The 26,850-nt window shown below is 33.8% G+C and overlaps 1 pseudogene; it reads right to left on the bottom strand.

The window, feature by feature from the left end:
• LOC122037223 overlaps positions 1 to 26,633 on the bottom strand; it is a 28,914-nt pseudogene extending 2,281 nt beyond the window's left edge.
• Between the last annotated feature and the right edge of the window lie 217 nt (positions 26,634 to 26,850).

The raw sequence follows: 26,850 nt of genomic DNA, 5'->3' as shown, positions 1-26,850 counted from the left end.
TAGCATGAGAGAAATTATGATTGGATCACAACTAGTGATTATCTCTATATGTGTAATTATGAACGTATTAGAATTTCCTTATTCGTCGAATTGATGCATTTGGACATCATCAATTCTGTAAGATTAGCACGAGTTATACTCCTTGGTTCGCCAAGTAGCTGTTTTCTCACTAGTTGGAGACATTAGGATGTCGAGAGTTAAATGTGGATGCTAATTATCGTAACTAGTTCATTGGAGTGACTCACTGTAAGACTTCATGTAGTTATCTATATATATGGATATGTCTGTGAAGCTCTTACTGCAACTCGAGTGCAAGTTTCCTTCGACTTGAGATATACAAGTCATCTTGGTCATGGAGAGTTATACTTTGACATCTTAAGCAAGAACCTCATTGAGGTATGGACGCAGGATGATTGTGTATAAGTTAAAATGTCCGAAGATGTTTGGATAGCACACAAAGAATTCACTGCACTTTGCGAGGAAACGTATACCCTATGGCCACTCATTAGGATTATTACTTAAAGTCTTGGCCAAAGAATCACATATTAAGAGTGCGAGACTCTTAGACACATGTATGAGTAATTTGAATCCATAGAACAAGGAAGTATTACTTGGGCTAGGTGTGACATAATCAGTCTAGTGGGGAAAGACACATAGACCATGTTCTGAACCAAGTGGGTATAAGACGAGTGAAAGAACAAGGCACGACTCACTGTAGCTGTTGAAGGGTTTAGAATTAGTTCTAAGATTAACTATAATTTTCCTGCTAATTGAGGATCATGATGTACTATTAGGTGCCATTTATGATCGTTCTATAATTAAGTAGTTAATCATGGACAACCAATATGAACCGGGAACCTATTAGGTCACACGCACTAATGAATCTCTAAAAGACGTAAAACAAGTTAAAGAATAGGATTCTTAGATCAAGAGATAAATGTTTGGTTGGACCATACATAAGACAAATCTGGAAATATTTGTCATGATAGAAGCACAGATGGGCTACATCTTTTATGGTAGAGTTGAACCATATTTGGTTTAATCATGAATTAGTCATGAACCAACTTGGTTTAGTTGTGAACCAAACCAAGGGGTTAATGGACTAATTTTTGGTTAAAGGGACAATGGGTTGGATTTGAGCTTTCTAATCCAACACATTAAAGAGGATTATATATAGATATAATTGAGAGAGAATTAGATATAATTTTCATTATTTGGTTGATTGGCTTTTGGAAACTCAATCATCCTCTCCCTCTCCTCTCTCTCCTGCCGCCAACAAGAGAGTTCTCCCTCTTGTTGCCGTGACCACCACAAGGGAGAAAAACACTCCCTTGTGTGCTTCGCTTCTTCTTCCTCTTGATCTCTCTTCTTCGCTCGTGGCTAGTAACTTTCGAAGGAGAGGCTTGTACTCATGGAGTTGTCTTGAGGAGCTCGACGTGGATACGAATAGAGGTGAGGTTCGACAATGTCACTACGGTTGATGCCCTTCTCGTTACATGTCATCCGTAAGGTATACCTAGCGTAAATTTATTTTTCGTAAAATTTTAATTATGCAATCATGTTTGGCATATTGTATCCTTGTATGTGTGTGGTGTGCGTGATGTAATAATTAGAAATTATTATTATTTTATTTTTCACTGCGCATGTTTACGAAACGTGCTCTAACACGCATCTGCATCGGACATATTCCAACACAGACACCAGGCAGGAAGTCATAGTCGCGGCTAGGCAAGGAAGTCCTAGTAGGTTGGGTGGACCGAGGGATAGGAAGACCTGGTGGGTCGAGGATCGGACTGGGAAGCTTGGTCCTTCATTTGAGGGGGGATTGTTAGTGTTGCAAGATTGTAAATAAAGTCCCACATTGAAAATACATGGGAAAAATCATAGATTTATAAGGGAAAGATTTATATGAGACCTTTTGAGTAGAGCCCAAGAGCAAATCAATGAGGGCTTAGGTCCAAAGTGGATAAAACTATGCCATTGTGGAGATATCTAAATCCCTTTTGGTCCTAACATAAAGTTAATTTATAAAGCACACAATAGTGACTTACGTGGACAATGCAGGTATGGCCAGTGACATTAGTCACCATAATTCTCCGAGCACCATTAGGGGGTCCTAGAAAATTAAGCCGTAGCTTCACTTCCCGCTCACAAAAAGCCAAACGATGCATCCAAACACTAATAAATTCATGAATTATGACAACCATTTCATTTAAGATCATATGTATGCTAGTTTCATCCATCATTCTGGATAGTAGAATGGAAAGATTGCATGTTAGCCCACAAAAAGGTAATTAAACACTTCTAGTGTTGGATTACTAGGATTTTAGTAAGGAACATGTAAAGGCAGTAGCTTAGCATTATTACAAAAAAGCTAATGAAATAGAAATAGTAAAATATAGAGAAAAAAATTAACAAAAATTTGAGGTTGAACTAACTTTGAAGGTGGTAAAAGATCATGAAATACCTGCACCCTTAAAATGTGAATATACATGTGAGAGTGAGTAATCAGATATGAAAGTTGCGTTGTGGACCTGTAACTTCAACTCTTCTAAAGCATTCATTAATGACCTCAATAAGCTTGTAGAAATTAAAGGACAAATAAGGTTAGGCATTATATATTTCTATGTCAAGGGATGGGCTTGATCCAGAGCTAGCATTTGTCCTTGGTTGTCTCAAGATCGTTTGGAGAAACATCCACTTGGTATTAGCATTATCTACAACAGTGTAAAGATGACATTGGTGATCCCTTTATGTGGTATACTTTCAGAAGCCTTTCATCTTTTCCTAAGGTGCATAAACAATAACAAGTTAAGCTCAATCCAAAGGAGAAGATGAGAAAAGCCTATGAACAATTCAGAATATAGTGACAAACAAATTCTAGTAATGTAGAAAGAGGATCTACATCATGAAGTAGAGGTTCTTCCACATAATGCTTCTTTTCAAATGACTAGTGAAAGGAGTGTGGCACATAGGAGTTCGTCATTCACCCCTCTGTATAATACAACTAACAACACCAACTCCTGAATCCAGAAGATTAGAGCTCAATTTATTATCACTCAAAATCATTGCCAGTTTATCTAACCTTTCATGGGCCTGATCTTCACCACTGAGAAAAAGAAACAACTAATATTCAAAGGACAACCTATTATAACTTTACAATTTGCAACTGCAGAGATGTGTATCTGTCCAGTAAAGTACTCATCTGGTTGTTACTGCCAATCAAAGCGATATGAATCATATTGCCTTTGTCAACACGAGGAGGAAGCTCATTTGTGATTTCAGTACCAGAATCCACAAAACAGAGATGTCTCTTTCAAGGCAATGCAAGTTGATGATGTCAGAAGCTGAAGAGATTTAATGATAATCATCCCCCCCCCCATCTCTTCTCTATATGTTCTTGGTAAAATTTCCATGATGCCATCAGACCAGAATGGTGCCATTGCATCCGGATACTGTCCTTGATGATATAGGGCTGCAAAAGAAGTCACCAGTCAGAAAAATGACCAAGTGTTGTCTGTCATTCACGCTTATGAAGTTTAACCTGGTATACTCTACATATATATGTGTTGACAACCCTTCTTTGAAGGGTAGGATTAGAATGATCACAGAGAGCTATAAGTGCATCCTCCATAGCTAATGGAGTACAGACAAGATCTTCTATGCTCTCATCAATAGCCATCTTCCTCCTAGGGGTTTTAAGGGGTTCTCCTTCTTCAGTAAACATTGCTAGTTCAGATAAATTTCTCGCGATGTTGTCTGCAACTCACTAAGTTTAGTTTGCTCACGAAGTTGGCTAGCTTTTCAGTGCCAATTGGAGCAATTAATTATGTCAAGCACAATAAATAAGAATGTCCTCTCAAATAGAGCAACTTATATTACTTAAGACATAAGCAGACCTTGGAGTAACTTGTATGATTAAGAGCAGAGAAACGAATTAGCAGATCATGGTAGGGATTAAGGTTGGGATAAACCTATGCTTCCATGAATATAAGTATTAGCTTGTTCTTATTTTTCATACCCTTCAAGTAGCAGATATTGCACGTCATCATTGTAAATATTAAAATTTTTATAGTACTTCAAAAGCAGTAATGTGATTCAAACCTGTCTACCACCCGGAGAAGATCCTTCTTGTGTTAAAGCCGGAGTTGTTCTATGACGTCAGCCTGTACAAAAAAAGAATTGAACAATTTCATCGAAAAGTTAACATAAGGGTTACACGGCAAAAATTTTGATGTCATGAACCACAAATGTAAATAAGTCAATTTGAGAATATTGTACCAAATGGTAACTGTTTGTTCATTTTACCATATAATAACTTATAATTAGATCTTGTTAATGAAATATTTGCTACTTGGTAATTTTTAACCGAATGGAATTTTATCATCTGATATCTAATTAACCGAATTTTATCACTGAACAATTCCTTGACAGATAGATACTATTTGAAAAGAGATCGCACAATACTCATAAGACTTCACAAGACTCACCAGAGACTCCACAAGCCTCTCCTATACAGCCTTTTCTTTTTTGAAATAATTCAGAAACAATTACTAGCTATGTTTTACTTATTCCTTTTTACAAAAATTATAGAAAATAGTTCAGATATTGTAAAAATCATACACACTAAATTCTGTTAAGATTACTGCAGTTGATTACTTTGTCTTCATAATTGTGGATAAAAATAAACTTAGAAATCCCTCAATTAGAGGCAATCAAAATAACAACCTGTGAAATTTCACAGCATACATCATGCTTTGTTCCTTTTATGAAGTTTAACTCATGCTAATTATGTTTTAATATCTTATTGAGTTCCCTTTCACATACATCATATAAGATCACATAAAATCCTAGAGCAGATAAGTTTCCTTATTTTCCCACATATGGGCAATTCTCTGTTGATGAGCTTATAACATTCACATTTGGGTACCAGTATCATGGGAGAAAATGCATTTTAAGATATGATTGTAAACAAATTAAAATATTTTATAATTGATTGCTTAGTCGTACAAATATTTTAAGATATGTTTGCTCAGGAGATATAGAGATGCATGTGAAACCAAAAATATGTATTTCTCAAGGATCTAAATAATACTTCTCATCAAAATGCTCAATAACAACAAAGTATGAGCAATCGGTAAAAATAACGGTGTTGTTCATTGGGTTAAATGAAAGCATAAGGTTGGCTTGGATAGATGTAGTAACATAAAAAGAAATCTCTTTCCTGCATCAGGACACCACCATCTCTCAAAGTATGAATTTCAGCTTCAATCTCTGAATCATTCATCTTTAAGAGAGACAAAAAAATAATGTCTAACTACTAAATTCCAACATTTGAAGATTAGAAAGCATCTAGGTCCTGCAATTAGTTATACGATAAGGAAAACACATACTAAGTGGGATATGATTTGCCCTTTTTCAAGATAACCTACATGCTCCAAGGCAATGGATGCACTGCTAAGGATTACAGACAAGAGAAATGCTGAATTTGGAAAATTTGAGTTATATAGTAGAGAAAAAGTGACTTAATGAAACATACATAAAGTAGGACTTCGACAACTAAAAGGTACCAAGGTGGTCTCTCAGCACGGACCCTCATAACAATTCTACTATCTAGCCAACCTGTGTGGATCTTATTGTCTTTATATCTGAAGCCTACAATTGCAGAGGATGAACACGTGTATAGAAGTAGAGAAATGTCATTTCCAAATATCTTACATTGAGGAGATCAATTGTGTAGTCAACATTTGTGTGGATTTCTCACGAATTTGTATCCCTTTCAGCCCAAGGACCATATTGGCTATTGTGAAAGCTCTATACTCTCCAAATGCAAAAACATGGCCTGAAATAAGTTGAGAAGTTTGCCAAAAACCACTATACAGTAAGCACTATACAAGTCACAAAGATATGTTCCAAATTCACTATAAATCAGCAATCCAACAGTCAATCCATATTGTCTAGATGAAGAAACCAAAAAACATAGACTAACAAATAGAAGTAAAAATTATATTGATAAAAAAATTTTAAAAAAAACTTCATCAGTTACATGTGGATCTCATAGACTAAATTAGTAATATGCAGTAACAAAAAAAAAAATTCTATCTTGGTCAGACTAAAATATTGAATAAAGATTTGCCAACTCTTTGTCTGGAGTTTGAAGCAACAGTGATTGATTGTTAGTATTTCCCCGTAAACAGAAGACAAACATAATATTTATAGATTAAATGTAAAAAAACTCTCAAGATTTCTTAGAAAGCAAACCTTAATAGAGAACTACGCCCTTGTGTTAGGTTTGCTTTTAAAACTCAATTCCTGCATATATCAAGATAAGAGAAATCAAATATTTAATCAAATCTTTATGAATGTACAACACGACACGATAATATATTTCTCAAAAGTATCACATGCACTTTTCCACTCTTAGGCTTGAACCCATCATCTGGATCTCACTAGTGATATGAACAGCTACATAGTGTCCTCTAGGCCAAACAGACTCAGCCTTCTCAAAGTCAAAAGGAGTTGCTAGAATAGATGTTTTCTTCCATGCATCATAACCTCTTATGAGATAAGAATAGTAAACATCATAAATAAATGGATAGTTTGTTAACCATATGGGTTATAAAATTTTCACTTGGAATTTTCCAAAGAGGTATTCCCATCCCTACATCAACTTAAGCCATAGGCAAGCTTAGATTAGCAATCCACTTAGTTAGATGTTCAACCTATAAAAAAAAATAAAAAAAATAAAAAAAAATTCTATAGAAAATTTTGAATAAACCATCTGCAGTTTACAGTGTGTATATCAACAAACCTATAATCTAGGATTGAGCTCTAGAAAGTAGTATTCACCAGTTTCCATGCTATAAAGATACTCAACTGTAGCAGCACCAACATAACCTACACATTTTCTTCAATAATCTGGTAACAATTTATTGAGTTGTCAATAAAGTCATTCAGTCATTTTAGATTCAAAAAATAAAAAGTTTATTCGGGAAGAAGAATGACAAACTGAAGTTTTTTTTAGTTTGAAAATAAAGTTATGAAAGAGGATACTCTCATGCTAGAATAGCTATTGTGATAAATTTGTTGGCCATGAATCTGTTAATATGCTTATAAATTTCAGTTAAAAATTTGTCTTGAAGATGGATTGAGCTTTTTTCCTTTGAATCTAAGTTATGATTGTAAAATGAGAGGCCAAAGACAAACCTAGAAAGGAAGAATATTCAGAAACTACTTCTATGTTGAAAATAGAGAGGGCACAAGTAAATATATTCCCAAACTCCAGACCATAAGGAAATGGTTCTGAGAATTTATCAAATTAAAAGTAAGATGAAAAGTGAATAGAAGCTTGCCTTTTGGTGCCTCCTCTGAACACTGCAATCTCTACTACAAAGCACAACATTTCCATACTCGTCACATGGTAACTAGACTTCTAAATGCCGACTCTACATGAAAGTGTAACTTCAATCAATCAGACAAAGTAGGTAAATGGAGTACCATATGATATGGTCTCATGTTAAGTCTCTTCAACTTAGTATTTAAAATTAATGCACTAACCAACATAAGAGATTAGATGAACATGTAAGCTTCTACTAGATTAGGATTAGAGTAAATTGGCATACTGTCCAAAGCCTTGGCTCATTTTGATCATCAAAAGCAATATGTACTTTTTATCTTGCTATATTAAATAGAATAATTCTTTTTTTAGGTGACCATGTACTAATAGTTATTATTAGATTGTAACGGAGCTCCTTTTTTTTGTTAATACCAACGGAGCTTATGTCAGCAACCTCTTTGAAAAATAGGGAGAAACAAGTAAATATCACCTATCACACGATGTCATGTGTACAATTATTTTTTTAAATATGTAGACATTATGATTAAACATGTTTATATGCTTCAGAATTATTTTAATGATAGAGCAACTAGTATGGCAAAAGTGATACTCTAACATAAAATACATGGAACATACCTTCATCTCAAATGTTTACAAAATTACTCTAAGCAAATCTTTTGCAAGATACAAAATATCATGAACATTGCAAAGCTAAAGCCTGAAGAATAAATTTGACAATTGATAACACACAAAAATAAAATGGAGCATAAATCAACAAAAAAAAGAATACACAGATACAATACTTTCTTGAAAGAAAAGCACAAAAAAAACACTGAAACAAGGATATTTCTTAAGCTACATAATTTTTAAAGCAGAAACTAGTACATCCAAGTCATACAAAAAAAATTCTATAACCAAAAAACATGTTGTTTTATGCCCACCAAGATAAAACTAATATCTATCTATACATGACATGATTTGGCTACACTACAACTGACCACATTATATTTGGTTCTAAAAGATCTGAAAGTAGTCATGGAAGAAACATTAATCTCAAATCTTACAACCAGACACTTTCAGATCTCAAATTTTATATTTGGTTCTAAAAAATAAAAGCAATTGAAAAACTAAGTGAAAAGTCCAAGTATTAGGTCAAAGGATTGAGATGAGGAGTCCAATTAGGTCAAAGGATTGACCGGATACTTGGCACGAGGTGAAAAGTCCAAGTGGGTCAAAGGGATTGACCAGACACTTGGTGAGGAAGTCCAAGCAGGTCGAGAGTGACCGGATGCTAGGCATGATGTCCCAACAGGTCATGGTTGACCAGATATTAGGTTGGGGCTTGGGACTTGATTAGGGCAAATCAAGTTGGATCAATCGATCAACCGATCGATTGAATCATACCCAATCGATTGGGTGAGTCCCGCGACAAAAACTCCTCCCAATCGATCAGTGGATTGAATGGGGGAGTGACGTCGTTGCACAGAAACCCTCCCAATCGATCACCCGATCGATTGGGAGCCTCCAATCGGTCAGGCGATCGATTAGAGCGCTGGAACATCGTGAGAAGCCTTGAATCGATCGGGCAATCGATTCAGGCAATTTCCAGAGAGCACAGAAGCGCTCTGGATCGATCAACCGATCGATCAAAGCCTCCCCAATCGATTAGGAGCCATTCAATCGATTGGGATCCGACCGTTAGTTGAGGATGGATTCGATCATAAGAGAAATACTTAGAGATAAATACTAAAAACAATAAAAACAGAAAAAAATCACAAGAAAGAGAACGTGCATTCAAGTCAACCAATAATATCTAAAATATATTTGGGCCCAAAAATTCTCTCAAAGATCTTAGGATTGTTTAGTAAAACTACAAGACCACTAAAAATATTTTTTTTATTAGTAAAAAAGAAAGAAGATCAATTTAAAAATGTGTCATGCAAAGGAATTACTCACAAATCACTTCAACCAATCTAAAAATTGTATAGAGACCATTCTGAATAGATCTATAATCTTGGGAAAAAAATTGTGTCACAGAAAACATAAGGAAAACAATCAATAAACAAAATTAAAACTTATGCATGTAAAATTGACTATTGCAATTATAGCTTTGATCAATATTTCTTTCTTGGTACAAAAGAATGCATTAAACCTATGATTTGCATGCAATAAGTCTGTTACCTAGTGCATACAGGATATTCTATTGAAAATTTTAGCACTCACTACAAGCATAAAGTATAAAAAATACGAATAAAGGGATGAAAGTTTACTTACCTTTTTTGTAACCTCTACAAGCTTACTAAGAGAATGAGAGGGAAAAGTTGAGCAATTACTCTTAAAAACAAGCCATTAACACAAAATAATGGAAGAGAAGAGGAAGAAGGGAAGTGTGGATAAGAAGCACTCACTAAAATGGTGGGAAGAGTAAGGTGGCTAAGAAAAAAAATTGTTATAATTTGCGAGAGGGAGAAACTCTACTATGACAATTATTTTGGTATCAAAAAGATTAATATATTTAAAGTTTTGTTAAAGTTCTTTTTAGTTTTACTAGTTTAGAGTAAGTTTATAAAGAGTCGTCGCTTAATGTATTGATATTTTTCTATCAATAAAATAATAATTTAATCTCTAATATTTGTGTATGATATTTGTGAGATGTTATTTTGTTCTTTATCAATTTTCTCCATTTTTTGTGGAATTTGGCTATATCAGTTTGATCAAATTGTTATAAAAATCAATCTTCATTGTGTGCATACTAAGCTAGAAGCTAACTTGATGTTTTAACAACTATCTTATTAGCACTTATTTTCTATGCCAGATTAAGTTCTTGGGTTGCATGAGTTGACAATGTAGGCATGTTAACGTATGTAAGAGACAAATATTGGAGGTTAAACTTGACCCTTTTGTTTGTGTTATAGTGCTAAGTTAGATTTCTTTAGTATGTTAAAAAATTGTGAGGGATTCATGAAAGTTAGTGATTCAATTATTATTGGGCTAGATTGAACTTATTATTGGCCCTTAACAAGGTTAGTTAGTGATTCAATTAGATAAATACTCTTCCTCAATTTCTACTCATCTTATTTTTGAAGATATATATGCAATCAACATACATCATATATAATAATAGTTAGTCTTTATAATAAATCATTTATCATTTTATAATGGTTTATATGCAAGACATAAGATATTTATATCCAAGAACCAACCAAGACATACAACAATAATGATACCTCCTCTAGATTTGATGCTTGTACAACTATCTTGGAATGTCGCTGCCACTTGTACTTTGTCACTACTTCTCCATTTTGGATGTTGTCTCCATTTTGGATGTTGTCTCCACTAGATAAATTTGTCTCTTTTTACACAGCTCAAGCTTTGTAATAAGTAGTGGTTAGCTAACATTAAGATGGCAAGAAAGTAGAATGTCCAAAATTTGATGGAACCCAACACAACTTTTTTTGTAGATGAACATTTGATAGAAGAAAAAAAAAGGTAAATAAAATAATATTGGATAAAGTAAAGTGCAAATTGCATGGAGAGAGCATATGAGAATACCAGTTAAAGCAAGAAATTCTGGGCGTCATGAACTGTAACTTGGTTAACCTGAAGCTTATATGTTTCTTTTTACTAATATGTATACCCTTTTAGAATCTCTCCGCCTAAAAAAAAGTTAACAGATGTCCCAGTACCAACATCAAAATAACTTTAATACTTTGATATATATAACACTCCTCGAATGCATATCTCATGTATTCATCTCTTGATATCTTGGACCAGAAGAGGCCATCTTGTGAATCCTTGGAATTTGTTGTTATATCTCTGGCAACAAATATCTAGTCAAGACTAGAAATTACCTTATAAAGCACAAGAAAATACCTAATATCGGGAGCAAAAATAAATACCTTGCTGGCCAACAAGAATAATGACTACTAGGACCATTGGAAGAATTCCAGAATTCTTAGGCATAATAAGTGCATCTTTCTCGCCGTAAATAAAACAAAATAGGTTATGTCTATCAGGAATAAAACTTTAAACATAAAAACTTAATGGTACCCATGATGGATACTTATAGGTCACTAATGTAATCCTCTTCTCGTAAGCATCCCACGATTTTATTGTAAACAATATGGATCTGCAAAATTGTAAAACACAAAGTTGCATTACAAAAAAAAAAAAAAACTAATTAAGTTCAAAGCCTAAAGATACTCTTACATATAATGCATGATCAGCCACCTAATGCAGGAGCATTCCATACAGCTTTTAGAAGAAGGTTGCACAACTTAGACGCCTGAAATATAACCGTGGACTAAAGAAAATACGAAGAACTAAAACAGCTAAAATTAAGCTGATAGATATTTTGGATTAAAGAAGAATCATGCTTTTAGAAAGCAAAACCTTACACATATTTTTGCTTCAGTGTTTGTCCTTACACTATTCTTAGGAATTCCAAGTGTTTGGCCTAGCCTTTGTGGCTCAAGAAAAAAAGGATTAAAAGTTTCAAATGGTACCTCAACTCTATATATCAAACATCATCAAACCCTTTTAGGATGAGTAGAACCATGATGAAGGCAATGAAAGAAAAGTAAAAACAAAGATTATGATATTAAAACTAGTAGCCTGCCAATAACTTTGTGTAAAAAACATAAATTACACAAAGATGCAAAAAAAAAAAAAACTAAACAACAATTGGAGAAAGGATAAATCTGCATACATATGCATGTTTAGCAAATCCTTAAATTTATTTTTTGCAAAAGAGCAAAGAATATGCAAGCATGATTAGCATGATAATAGCATAAATATACAATAGGCTTGTGTATTGAATATAAGTTGCATGTATAACCAAACTCCAGTCAGTTGATTACCAAATAGTTTTCTTTTACCATTTCAATGACTCCATTCACTATCTAGTGTAGCTCATGTGTTAAAAAAAAAGATTAGAAAGCAGGGTTATTCTCTAGATGAAAACTAACTCATTAACAATGATGCGAATGTAACACCTTTTTGTTCTGAGCATAATTGTCTTTCCATGTTCCACTTTGGAAAGCATTCTCTAAATGGAACATATCAGCCTATCTAAAAGTATTAGATTATAAGCAACCAGGTGAATGCATCTTATTCAATTTCAAAGCCTTGCACCTTCAAAAATATAAACAATGAAAAAATTGAATTATTGATAATGTGCCTGAGGACACTATGTTGTTTTCAAATAATGTAGCTCAGTACAATCCTACTCACAGGGTTCAAGCAATCAATATTAAAATCTATAATAGTTTGCACAAAAAAAGGATTATTTGCAATATCATAAAAGAAAAAATATTTTGTGTAGGAAGATTGTTTAAAAATTATTATGGCGAAAAATCAATTCAATGTCCCAACTTTCACAATACATCATCTGGTGGTTCCAATAAAAACTATGTATAATTCATATATTTCCGAGATAGGCAAAAGTGAAACACTAGAAGAAACTCAAAATAGCAATGTTTTGTAGCCACTTACAATATACTACTTGTTAGAATTAACTAATAACATACAGATCTTTTTAGTTTTCAAATATTACACTTTTAGTTTCATCAAGTCTATAAGAGTTATAAAAACATGCAATATAAACAACAATATATATTCTTGATGCTCAATAAACATAATAAACCAAACAAGATCTGACAAAGAGATGATAGTATAAAAAATTATCAAAAATAAAAATTTGAGAAGGAAACATTCATAATCTTGAATGATAAAATGGAACCTTGAGCTATTTGTGAACGACGCTTCTCCTTGGTAGACTCTTGATATGGCTGATAAGTGGTAAAAGCAACCCATATCAAACAAAGAATGGTCACATTGAAGGATCCAATACAGTAAACAAAATGCAAACAGGATAGATGTTCCATGTTGTGTAGGATAAAACAGAATTTAGGTCAACATGAAACTTAGAACATTACACGAATTTAGTGAGGATACATATTTTAGAAGATTTACTGCAATGTTTGATTTCAGGTTAAGTAACAATTGCCTCTATTGCTCTCAAAGTAGATGCTCCTGCAATTATTCAAGATAGGAAATTGGAAGAGGAAGGAAATCTATGGACAGTCCAAACAAAATCAAGAGCTGTCTGGAGAAAGCCACTAGCTGCCAATTCTACTCATTCAAACAGGCAACCTTGCACACCAATACACCAGCCTCCTCTAACAAAAAGATTTCACTTGGTTGTATATGCAGAAGTGCAAAGATCATATAGTGTTCTTAGCCAAATGAAAATCCATTTTGGTGAAAGCAATTCTACAAGAGGATCATTTTTCAGCTCCCTAATTCCTTTGTCGAATTCTCCCAATGTTGTAGCTTCAATTAGAGTAAGTGAAGGTTTTGTGGAAGGATTGATTACCTTCCATCCAATAATTTCCACCTTTACGTGTGATCCCAATCTTCCTTCAATTTTCTCTAAACTCATTTCGCAATCAACAAAATATACCCAAAAGATTTATTGAATAATTATTCTACATTAGCTTTTTTTTCCAGCTTTGTAATTTAATTCCATGTAAAATAAAACAAGTGGTCTTTAATTCCAAAAAATAATAGAATTGGAGTTTTAATTATCTCAGCATCTTCAATCTCAACAAAATCGTTCGATTGTTCCACCCCATCTATTGTTTTCACTTGCGATTTTGCAATAGCACTTTTCTTAGTAGGGAGCTAAAAAGATGTTCAATCAAATTGAATTCCATTAGTTGAATATGAAAATCACATTACAAATAATATCTGCGCTCACCAATGCTTGGGCAAGTTTCTTCCCACTAAGCATGGTAGTAGCAAGCAGTCGTATGAATGAGCTATCAAAGTGCCCATAAAATGTCATATCAAGCAACAAAACTAAGAAACCTATATAATGACTAATGAGTTATCTATTGCAATCAATTTATGTCGTTGAATTACTCCAATAAAAAGTAGGACAAAAGTAGTTAGCTCTAAAAGAAAAGGGAGAAACATTCTTACAACAACATCCAAAGGGGAGAGAATGAACACCAAAATCTGACCTTCAAACCTTAAAAGAACCAAAAGAAGAAAGAAGAATCTTGTCAAAAACAACTTTTACCTAGAAAGATCAAATCGTACCTTCTTGAGTTTCAAGAAACAAGAGCATGATTCTTAAGTCATTCATTAATGATCACACATATGGTATACATATATCATGGTTTAAAGTGCTGTGCTGAAACGCTTGAAACGAGCGAAACGTCTTGTTCCGCTCGGCAACCGGCACCGGCATGATCCCGACACCAGACCCATGATAAGTGCGACGTGTTGCACGACCCTATGGTAATAGCAAAAGGGTCACTCAACCCTGCAACAATAGCGGAGAGGTCGCATAACCCTTTCGTTGCCGTCGCGGAAGCGACCCTGCGGTCACTGTAGAGGGATTGCATGGCCAACGTGGTCGCGCCGAAGGAGTCACGCAATCCACACGGCCATGGCTGGTCGCACAATCCCGCGACAGTGCCGAAGTCGTGCGGGCTCGCGAGTGGTGTCAGATTTCATATTTTTTTTTAATTAAACTTAGATTAATTATTTTAATCAACTCATGGCTATGATCGATATAATCTAAAGAGACTTTATTAAACCCAAATAAAATTATCTAATTAATTTTATATTTCATTTATTTTAATTTAAAATCTATAATAAAATTTTTATATATTTATTTATCTATTTTCGTATCTTTTCCTTTTTTAAAAGATTATTTTTTATCTTGTTTATTTTTTAAATATTTATGTTAAATATTTTAGTTTTGAATTAATATATTTTATATTTAAAAAATACCGAAACTATATCGGCACGGCATGATACGGTACCGAAACCGTATCGTTCCAGTCCAGAACCGAAACCTCGACACGGGTCGAAATTTTAAACCTGGACATATATTGTAGTCCAATCTTCGAAACTTCAAAAAAAAAACTCATGATGAACACTTCATGGAAACATACTAATTATAGCATTTCAAATGATTGGAGGGGAAAAAGAAACAAAATCAACCAACCTTGGACATTCTGGCTTTCAATCTTGAGCAACTTGGAACAATTTTTAGAACTCAAAAACAAAAAGTTCTCTAAATACTTCACATTGTTGAAATATCAATAACAGAATATAAAGCAAAAACTACAAAGTGGGAAAAAAAACAAAAGGACAATAAGGCAACATATCATATGTGATAAATTTACAAGACTGGATGTCATGAGTTGAAGATGCAACATAACATATGTGATGATTTACAAGAGTTAATGTCAAGGGCATGAGAATGGATCCAATCTAGTGGCCAAATTTTAGCATAAAGTTAAGAAAGGCTTTGTTCTTTGAGTTATCATTGACGAAGCATTTATCATATTTGGCATTTATCATGTGCTTTCAATCCATCAATTCTATGATTGACAACTACAATTACCAAGGTAATGAAAAAAGAACAAAATTTCCGAGCAATAAAAAAATCAATTAATTTTGCACAACCCATTTCAATAGATAAAAGAAAAAAAATTCCTATATGAAATAAAAAATTAAAAGGTAAATTGGTTGTAATAAAAATAAATTCCAATTCAAAAATTATTACCTCCTTTTATAGCAATAAGTAATTGATCTACCAGCCACAATGTAACAACCTTACCAGATGGGAGTGAAGTGGATTTACAGCTACATTTTGAATCTATATTGAAGCTTTGCACTGGCTGCCGACAACTGGGACACCATGTGGCCCACTGAAATGCCTCCCAGAATCCCCAAACAACCATGAAGACCTGGAAGTGTTGCTGATGTGGCCAGTGATGAGATAACACGAGTCCTGTGATAGTGGGAACAGCCGGACAGAATAGTCAGCCACTTGCACATCAGCAAACAGATAATGACTGCAACATCAATATTTCGCAACAACATAGAAGATATTGGGGAGAATGACCTACGGACCCTGGTGTGCACAATGGTCAGAACCAGAAGGACATGTGTCCACCTGGGACAGTAACAATTTCGAACTATCCCAACCTCTGGCAGTATCAAATGAGGAAATATAGTTACCTGAATCAGATTCTAAGAAAGGTTCCACATATACTCAAGGCAAGTCATCACAACGAAAAGGAACTTTTAAATAAAGCTAGAGCTGATCCTATAAAAGCATTCTGATACAACTACAACAACTGCAGGACGCCTAGTGACTGATACATTCTCTGGCATGCAAGAAAAAGAATCTGAGAAACAGTTTCAACAATCAGAAATTCAGGAGTTCAAAGGATGGAACCCAATTACAAAAGCTACTGTTGCATTGGCAATACCGCCTGAGCACACGCAAGGGCTACCATTTCAACTACTGCATTTATTATTTAGTGTAGCTCATGTGTCGACTGCATACACTATTTAGTGTAGCTCATGTGTCAAAAAAAAGAATTAGAAAGTGTGGTTATTTACAAGATAACAACTAACTCATTGACAATGAGAATGTAATACCTTTTTGTTCTGAGCATAAATGTCTTTTCTTATTCTAGTTTGGAAAGCATTCTCTAAATAGAACATATCAACCTATCAAAAAGCATTAGATTATAAGCAGCTAGGTGAATGCATCTTATTCAATTCAAAGCCTTGCACCTTCAAAAAAAAAATATAAGCAATGAAAAAATTGAAAAGCCATACACATCTAGTGAAGTATGTAAGAAATGATAGCATTATCCCATTCTCAAGAACAGAAATCACCCGAGCATTAACCATCATGCCTTGAACCAATAGGTCAACTGAAATTTCTTTAAGATCTTTAACCTATGAGAGAAAATATCAAGACAATCAATAATTAGATTAAATAATAAAACATTGACAAATCAAAGAAATGAAACAAACAACACATTTTCCGACTACATCAGGATCAGAATCATCATAGAGAACATCTCGAGCTTTATCAAAGGCTTTAACACAACACTGTCTAAATAATCCTACACTAAGCACATTGCAAAAAGAAAAATCCTGAACAGTATTTCTTCATGAATCAACAAAATCACAATTAGAAAAAGAAAAGAAATTATCAGCAATATAAGGTATAAGAAAATCAAGATTGAACTTAGACACCGTCGAGTACTTACTTTCCTAGAGAAATAGGCAAAAGAAAATTTCCCGCCAAGAATGACCAACCATAAAAGTACATATCTAAAATATGAAATATCTTATATCATCAAACAGAATATCGTTGACAAGATCTGAAAGGCATTTAAAGTTCAAATAGCAACTAAAGAACCAATAGGCCAAAAACAAAGAACAAAAAATAAAACTAGAATCATAGAAGTTAACTTACCTTGTATATATGTTCATATGATTAGAATTTAAAACAGCAAAGAATTATTTCTCATGACTGAAATACTACAACAATGACATATCAATAGATCTCTAGACAATAGTGGTATAGCACTAAATATCACAATTTGTTCATTACATTCACTCATAAGATTAATATTAAATTTGAGTAATTATTACTAGAAAAGGTAAAATTTTGGTAACACAATAGACAAGAAATTCCTTTCAATTATAATCCTAATATCAATCAAACTAATTGTTAAATCATAAGCATTATTTCAAACCACAAATCAAATATGAGTGCTCGAGTGATCAATACGAAACATCAGAAAGGTTGTTTAATTGGAAAGATAGTCAAAGTTCCTAAGTAGAAACAGTTGAGAAGCAAGAAATCTAGGTAAAAGAATTGGAAAGACAACCACTAGAATTAATTGAAAACCAAGATTCAATGATGATAAAGGAAATCATCATAAGGAACTTGAAGTGCATCAAAATAGTAAATTCAAAAACACATAAAGGATGATGATTTTGTCCATGCTCTTTGCATACATGTTGCTAGGAAGAAAAAAACTTAATATAGTCAATTGTCCTCTCAATACATATCCATCCAACATAATAATCTTCCTTGAGGAAGAAAAAAAAACAAGTGTCAATTACTAGGAACAAGAAGACGACACAAATTGAACACTCAAAGAAAGCCAAGAAGGTATGAAAAAAGATTATCTGGAGCAATCATCCAATCACATAAATCCATTAAGCGATGACAGAATTAAATTCTCACAAGGAATCCAACGAAGGGATTATATGCAGCATAAATTCCAATGAAAAAGATCTATATTCTAAAAGCAGTAAAACTGGAACCATGGAACCATCATGCAGTGCTTTTACTTAAACCAAGTGTATCAATTTTGATAAAGCTTATTAGTAATTATTAATATAGGGGTGATAAATCATAGAAAAAAAGATATAATAACAAAAGTATGACAATATATTAAGGAATTATAAATTCTAAAGTAATAATTTAATGTGAAAGGACATACATATAAATAAAAGATAACAAAAGAAGCAACTGAAAACCAAAGAAAACGACAAAATATTTGGGTAACAACTGATCAACGTGATGTTGAAAATGCACCATACATCATTAGGATATCTAGAACACCTACATCATAAATGTTGGTTAGCATGAACATAAACAAACAAGTGCATAAGAATTTACTTTCTATAAACTTCAACACAACATATGTAGGACCTAAGGCTAAGAACCTACTTAATTGTCAGCGAATTCACGCTTTTATTGAAGGCAATGATTATTAATTCGGGAATAGGAATTTATTAACAACATGTGACTAAGAAGAGGACAAACAAAATATCAACATCAAATAGGAAAGCTATAAATTTAAAATGCAGTAATACAAAAAATTATAGGATTCAATGAACAAAAAATAATGATAACAATGAGTTTGGTAGATTAAGTATGAGTTAACCAGCGAGAGGAACTAGATCCTAGGTCGTGATGAAAATAATAAAAATGTTAAGAATACTAGAATATCCATTTCATTTGGACCGAGATGAAAGGACTCGATCTCGCGGCTAAGAATAAGAATAAGAATGTCCAGAATATCCATTTCATTTGGACCGGGGAGAAAAATAATAATAATATTGTACTAGAATTATAATCCAATTGAGAAAAGGAGCTTAATCTCACGTCCATTAAGATAAATAAGAAGAAAAATGCCTAGAATGCCTGAATACCAACAATCCACTGTTAAGAATAAGATACCACCAGAATACTTAAATATGATCCATCTCGACCGATGGGAGGAACTCAATCATTATATCAGGATAATAATAAGAAAATCAGAAATACCAGAAGTCCAATAATGTCCCAACCGAGAAAAGGAATTTGATCCCTTGGTCATAAGAAAACAAACTAGAAAATCATAAATACCAGAAGTGCAATAACATCCCAATAGAGCATATCAATAATGTCCTAGCCAGGGAGAGGAGCTCAATCCCTATATCGGAAGGATAATAATGAGAAAGCCAAGAATGCCAAAAGTCCAATAATGTCCCGACAGGGGAAAGGAGTTCGATCCCTTGGTCGAGAGGATGATAACCAGAAAACCAAGAATACCAGAAGTCCAATAATGTCCCGACCAGGGAAAAGAGTTTGATCCCTTGGTCGGGAGGATGATAACCAGAAAACCAAGAATACCCGAAGTCCAAGAACGTCCCCGACCAGGGAAAGGAGTTTGATCCCTTGGTTGAGAGGATGATAAAACCAAGAATACCAAAAGTCCAATAATGTCTCTTCAGAGAATATAATACCAATAAGATGAGAAAACCATTACGCTGGGGATATTTGTAAAAAGGGCTTTGCCCGGGGATATGTCGATGATATCAGAAAGTCAAAATCACTAGACAATATCAAGTAAGTCTAATAGAATAAGAATTTCAATCACACCAGGAGATAGGAAGTGAAAAAACCAATAAAATCTGAAAAACTAATGTTACTGAGGTCTATTAGTAAGATCAGAGAACCAATCCCCTAGGAGAATATTAATAAGATATGGATAAGATTATAAAATTAACCTGCTCAGGGTGTAGACCAACACAATAAGAGAAACTAATCCCGTTGTTGAGGAATACTAGATAAGAAAACCAATCCCGATAGGGAATAACTTAGAAGTAAAAGGGATCGGCTAATCCCTTTGATAAGATAAGATAAGAAATACAATCCCTCATGGTGATATATTATAAGATACTATAGCTTGGAGCTACTATTCTCATATAAATAGAGATTCTGCTATAGGCAATTATTAGTAGAGACTCCCTATACTTCAACCAATATAGAATATTGTAGGTTGACATGCTTTTCGGCTTAATCAAATTGCTTCATTAACATATAATCTATATCTCCTAAACAATAACAAATCAAGCCTTATAGGCAGGGTTGGCTAACCTAAATCCTCTATGGAACTAAATATTCCCCTCTTACGTAAAGAGCGCAAAATACATACAATAATAAATAATGCAATTAAAACTAACCAATACCATTTTTCAACATGAATTCTCACTAAGACCATGCTAGCCATGGATAACAATGCAATACATACACATAATTTGCAAATCAATTAAGCTATTTGCTAAAATTAAGATAGCACCACTAATTCTCCTTCATATAAAAAATAATAAATTCAGAATGTATCCACCAAGCATCATGTGCATACATTTGTTGAGCCATTTAAAAGTTCAAATAGATGATTGATTGAACATATAATCAAAAACCAATCAACGTATGATCCATTTCAAAAAGAGCAACAAGGACTAACAAAACCTATATTGTATTAGTAAACTATTAACATAAGCAATTAGTGATCAAAGCTTAATCAAAATAGCCAAGAGTGAACTTAATTGACTCCTGATTATAAATTGTTTCATTGAAATTAGCACAAGCATGTACCTAGTTAGATAGATCCTCATAATCAAATAGAAAGCACATACATATAAATAAAAGATAGCAAAAGAAGCAACTGAAAACCAAAGAAAACGACAAAATATTTGGGTAACAACTGATCGACGTGATGTTGAAAATGCACCATACATCATTAGGATATCTAGAACACCTACATCATAAATTTTGGTTAGCATGAACATATATACAAACAAGTGCATAAGAATTTACTTTCTATAAACTTCAACACAATATAAGTAGGACCTAGGCTAAGAACTTACTTAATTGTCAACGAATTCACGCTATTATTGAAGGCAATGATTATTAATTCGGGAATAGAAATTTATTAATAACATGTGACTAAGAAGAGGACAAACAAAATACCAACATCAAATAGGAAAGATGTAAATTTAAAATGCATAAATACAAAAAATTATAGGATTCAATGACCCAAAAATAATGGTAACAATGAGTTTGGTAGATTAAATATGAGCTAACAGGTGAGAGGAACTAGATACTTGGTCGTGATGAAAATAATAAAAATGTTAAGAATACTAGAATATCCATTTCATTTGGACCGAGATGAAAGGACTCGATCCCGCGGCTAAGAATAAGAATAAGAATGTCCAGAATACCAGAATATCCATTTCATTTGGACCGAGATGAAAGGACTCGATCCCGCGGCTAAGAATAAGAATAAGAATGTCCAGAATACCAGAATATCCATTTCATTTGGATCGGGGAAATAATAATAATAATATCTGTATGTACTAGAATTATTATCCAATTGAGAAAAAGAGCTTGATCCCACGACCATTAAGAAAAATGCCTAAAATGTCTGAATACCAACAATCCACTGTTAAGAATAAGAATATCAAAATACTTGAATACGATCCATCCCGACCGATGGGAGGAGCTCAATCATTATATCAAGATAATAATAAGAAAATCAGAAATACCAGAGGTCCAATAATGTCCCAACCGAGGAAAGGCGTTTGATCCCTTGGTCGGAAGGATGATAACTACCAGAAGTCCAATAACATCCCAATAGAGCAAATCAATAATGTCCATGGAGAGAGCAGCACAATCCCTATATTGGGAGGATAATAATGAGAAAGCCAAGAATACCCTCCAATAATGTCCCGACAAGAGAAAAGGAGTTTGATCCCTTGGTCGAGAGGATGATAACCAGAAAACCAAGAATAGCAGAATACCAGAATATCTATTTCATTTAGATCGAGGAGAAAAGGAGCTTGATCCCAGGACCATTAAGATAAATAAGAAGAAAAATGCCTAGAATACCTAAATACCAACAATCCACTATTAAGAATACGAATACCAGAATACTTAAATTCGATCCATCCCGACCGATGGGAGGAGCTTAATCATTATATATCACAAGATAATAATAAGAAAATTAGAAATACCAGAAGTCCAATAATGTCCCGACAGAGGAAAGAAGTTTGTTCCCTTGGAATCAAATTAGAAAACCAGAAATACCAGAAGTTCAATAACATCCCAATAGAGCATATCAATAATGTCCCGGCTAGGGAGAGGAGCTCAATCCCTACATCGGAAGGATAATAATAAGAAAGCCAAGAATACCAAAAGTCCAATAATGTCCCGAGACAGGGGAAAGGAGTTCGATCCCTTGGTTAGGAGGATGATAACCAGAAAATCAAAAATATCATAAGTCAAATAATGTCCCGACCAGGGAAGAGAGTTTGATCCCTTGGTCGGGAGGATGAACCAAGAATACCAGAAATCCAATAACGTCCCTGATCAGGGAAAAGAGTTTGATCCCTTGGTCGGGAGGATGATAACCAGAAAACTAAGAATACCAAAAGTCCAATAATGTCCCGACCGAGCAGATCAATAAGGTATAATATTGAAAATACAGATAAGACTAGGAGACCCGAAGTCCAATAATGTCCCAGTCGAGGAAAGGAGTTTGATCCCTTGGTCGGAAGGATGATAACTACCAGAAGTCCAATAACATCCCAATAATGTCCAGCTGGAGAGAGCAGCACAATCCCCATATTGGGAGGATAGCCCTATACTTCTGCTATTGGCAATTATTAGTAGAGACTCCCTATACTTTATTCAACCAATATGGTTCCTTAACTTATAGGCTTAATCAAATTGCTTCATTAACTTATAATCTATATCCCCTATACAAACAACAATCAAACCTTATAGGCGGGGTCGGCTAATCCAAATCCTCTATGGAACTAAATATTCCCCTCTTATGTAAAGAGTTCAAAATATATAATAATAAATAATGCAATTAATACTAACCAATACTATTTTTCGACAAGAATTCTCACTAAGACTATTGATCCATGCTAAACCATATAACAATGCAATACATATCACTTAATTTACAAATCAATTAAGCTCCTTGCTAAAAATTCAGATAACACCACTAATAAATTCAGAATGTATCCACCAAGCATCATGTGTATACATTTGGTGAGCCATTTAAAAGTTCAAATAGATGATTGATTGAACGTATAATCAAAAACCAATCAACGTATGATCCATTTCAAAAGGAACTTAATTGACTCTGATTATATAGCTGATGAAAAATTGTTTCATTGATAGATCCTTGTAACAAATAGAAAGCACATATGAAACTAACTATTGTAAGAAGAAACTAGAGGACTCATTCTGAATTTCCTAAACTCACTTTCTATATTTACAAACCAATCAAGACCAGAAACATATGAGACCAAAAAAAGGTGAAATCACAATTAATTAAGCTAAAAAACCAACTACAGAAATGTCAAAGCAACTATTATGAAAGCAATTAGAAACAAGAGCAAAAAAAAAACCAGGATGTGAATGGCTGTTTTCTGCTCCTTGATGTACATATATTTCTGCAGACCAAGGAAACCAGGATTGGAGTATGGCAACAACTGAATGAACATACATGAAGTCATCCCCAAACATTTTTCTGAATAAAAACAGCTGCTTCCAATTCTTCTACATGCAAAAAATTCTGGCCAAACATCGTAAGAAAAACAAAGAAATCTCATATGCAATTTATGTTCACAGGATATTATTATATAACTTGAGGTAGTTTGATATCTCAATAGAATTATGCTATGCACATAAGGCGATTGATCAGTATATATAAAGAATTACAACCAAGAGAATAAAGTAGAAAAATTATATAGCCAAAAAGTGGAACTAATGTCATCACATTAATTCACATCTATCCTATGAAATTTAAAAATTATATCCACAACATGGATCAACTATTCAAATCATTAGTGACTACCACAATGCTCGTACTCTACAAAGAAGCTTGTTAATATTCCTTGGAATTCTTCAAAACACTACAGCTTTAAAAAAAAAGAGTAAACATTTGACGGCCCACAAAAGCTTCCACAATGCTATTTAATTAGACTTAGAATTATGCATTTTATAGAAAAAGAATTTGTGCAAAGTACCTTGGCAATAAGCTTGGACATCAATTGCAGCAACTCTAGTAACAACAAACTCCCTGTATTGTCACGAATGTTCTAAAGTAGTTCTAAATGATCTTTGCAACATGCTCTAAAGTGGAGAGAAAGAAAGTACAATGGTATTTTGTTGCTTTATATTATCTCTTTGAAGATATAGAAATCCTAAAATTCCTTTCTGATATGACAAACTAACATTATCAGACATGAAGAAGGCAAAGGGACTATTCATGGAGGCGGACCTATCACAAACAACCTCAAAGACTTGAATTACACCTATGTTGCCTTAGACAACTTAGGCTTAGATTCTCAGTTCCATTAAATTATTAGGATGCCATAAGATAAATAGAAAAGAAATCTTGGAAGGGAAAAGAATATGCATACAAATTACTTACTACAAAAAATATTTTGAGGAAACTAATTGTCGAAGTATGTTATTAGGCTAACCCACATGTGTGTTGATTCAGACTAGAACTTTGAATTAACCTAACATTCTGTAATAAAATTTCTTATGACAACTGAGCATCACAAAAGGGAGTTTTTCGCCTTTTTCTTCAAGAGCAAATCATCTTTGTGTTCTGAGTTATCAAAGTTTGACACCATCATGTTGTGGTAAGTTAATAGGTATTATCTGTGAATGTATCTAGAAACCAAAAAAATAAAAACTCTAAAGTAAATTTAACACACATTATTCACAAATCCTGCATTATTAAGAGACTTCCACAATAATTTAAATGGAAGCATCTGGGTAGAGTTTATAACTTAACCCACCCACTCACACTAGGAATTATCACCAAGTTATAGCTCTCTAAAAAGGTATAGCAAACATATTTAGATTTGGAAAATTCAACAAGAAATATTCATTCACATAATGTAAATATATAGAAAATTGATAAGACAAACTTTCTTGATTGAAGGATTCCTCACAAATCTGTACCACATAATGTGAGCTGTAAAAATGAGTAAAAATGCAGTTAAGAGAAATCCAGGCACTCTAGATCCGAAAAAAAAATTACCACAACACAAAAGATACTTGCAATAACCAAACCCATACGTCCTAAGTCAAAGAAACAAACACATGCATACGTTGGGAACCTAGTAAAATTACATCAACTTGTGTGACAAAAGTTACATTAACTCGCAGAAAATAACATGAATTTCAAAGGAAAAGAAGCAATAAAACAAAAGTTACATTAACTCTCGGAAAATAACATGAATTTAAAAGGTAAAGAAGCGATAAAAAACAAAGTGAATGTTTGCACAAATGTCTCTAGTACCCAGTACAAACCAAGAAAAGGAAACAAAAACAAAATGAAATGGGACATAAACGCGCAATTATGAGAATCACTACAATAAGCAGCCAATCACAACACTAGGGCATCGAACAAAAATGCCCAAATCCCACAACACGAAGCAAGATTTCTGGCATCGGGAAAAAAAAACAGGGAGCAGGAAGCGGGATTGGTACCTTGCCCCCGGTGCCCATCATAGCTCGCTGTCGCTGTAGCTCCTCTTCACGCAACGAGTCGAGGGGAAAAGGGAGGAACCCGAAAAATTGGTTCATATTGTATCTGTCCAGTAAAGTACTCATCTGGTTGTTACTGCCAATCAAAGCGATATGAATCATATTGCCTTTGTCAACACGAGGAGGGAGCTCATTTGTGATTTCAATACCAGAATCCACAAAACAGAGATGTCTCTTTCAAGGCAATGCAAGTTAATGATGTCAGAAGCTAAAGAGATTTAATGATTTCCCTCCCCCCCCCCCCCCCCATCTCTTCTCTATATGTTCTTGGTAAAATTTCAATGATGCCATCAGACCAGAATGGTGCCATTACATCAGGATACTGTCCTTGATGATATAGGGTTGCAAAAGAAGTCACTAGTCAGAAAAATGACCAAGTGTTGTCTGTCATTCACGCTTATGAAGTTTAACCTGGTATACTCTACATATATATGTGTTGACAACCCTTCTTTGAAGGGTAGGATTAGAATGATCACAGAGAGCTATAAGTGCATCCTCCATAGCTAATGGAGCACAGACAAGATCTTCTATGATCTCATCAATAGCCATCTTCCTCCTAAAGGGTTCTCCATCTTCAGTAAACATTGCAAGTTCGGATAAATTTCTCGCGATGTTGTCTGTAACTCACTAAGTTTAGTTTTCTCACGAAGTTGGCTAGCTTTTCAATGCCAACTGGAGCAATTAATTATGTCAAGCACAATAAATAATAATGTCCTCTCAAATAGAGCAACTTATATTACTTAAGACATAAGCAGACCTTGGAGTA

Source organism: Zingiber officinale, unplaced genomic scaffold (genome assembly GCF_018446385.1).
Source record: "Zingiber officinale cultivar Zhangliang unplaced genomic scaffold, Zo_v1.1 ctg246, whole genome shotgun sequence".
Classification (NCBI taxonomy): Eukaryota; Viridiplantae; Streptophyta; class Magnoliopsida; order Zingiberales; family Zingiberaceae; genus Zingiber; species Zingiber officinale.
The sequence above is the reverse complement of the archived record's forward strand: the minus strand, read 5'-3'. Positions and strand labels throughout refer to the sequence as shown.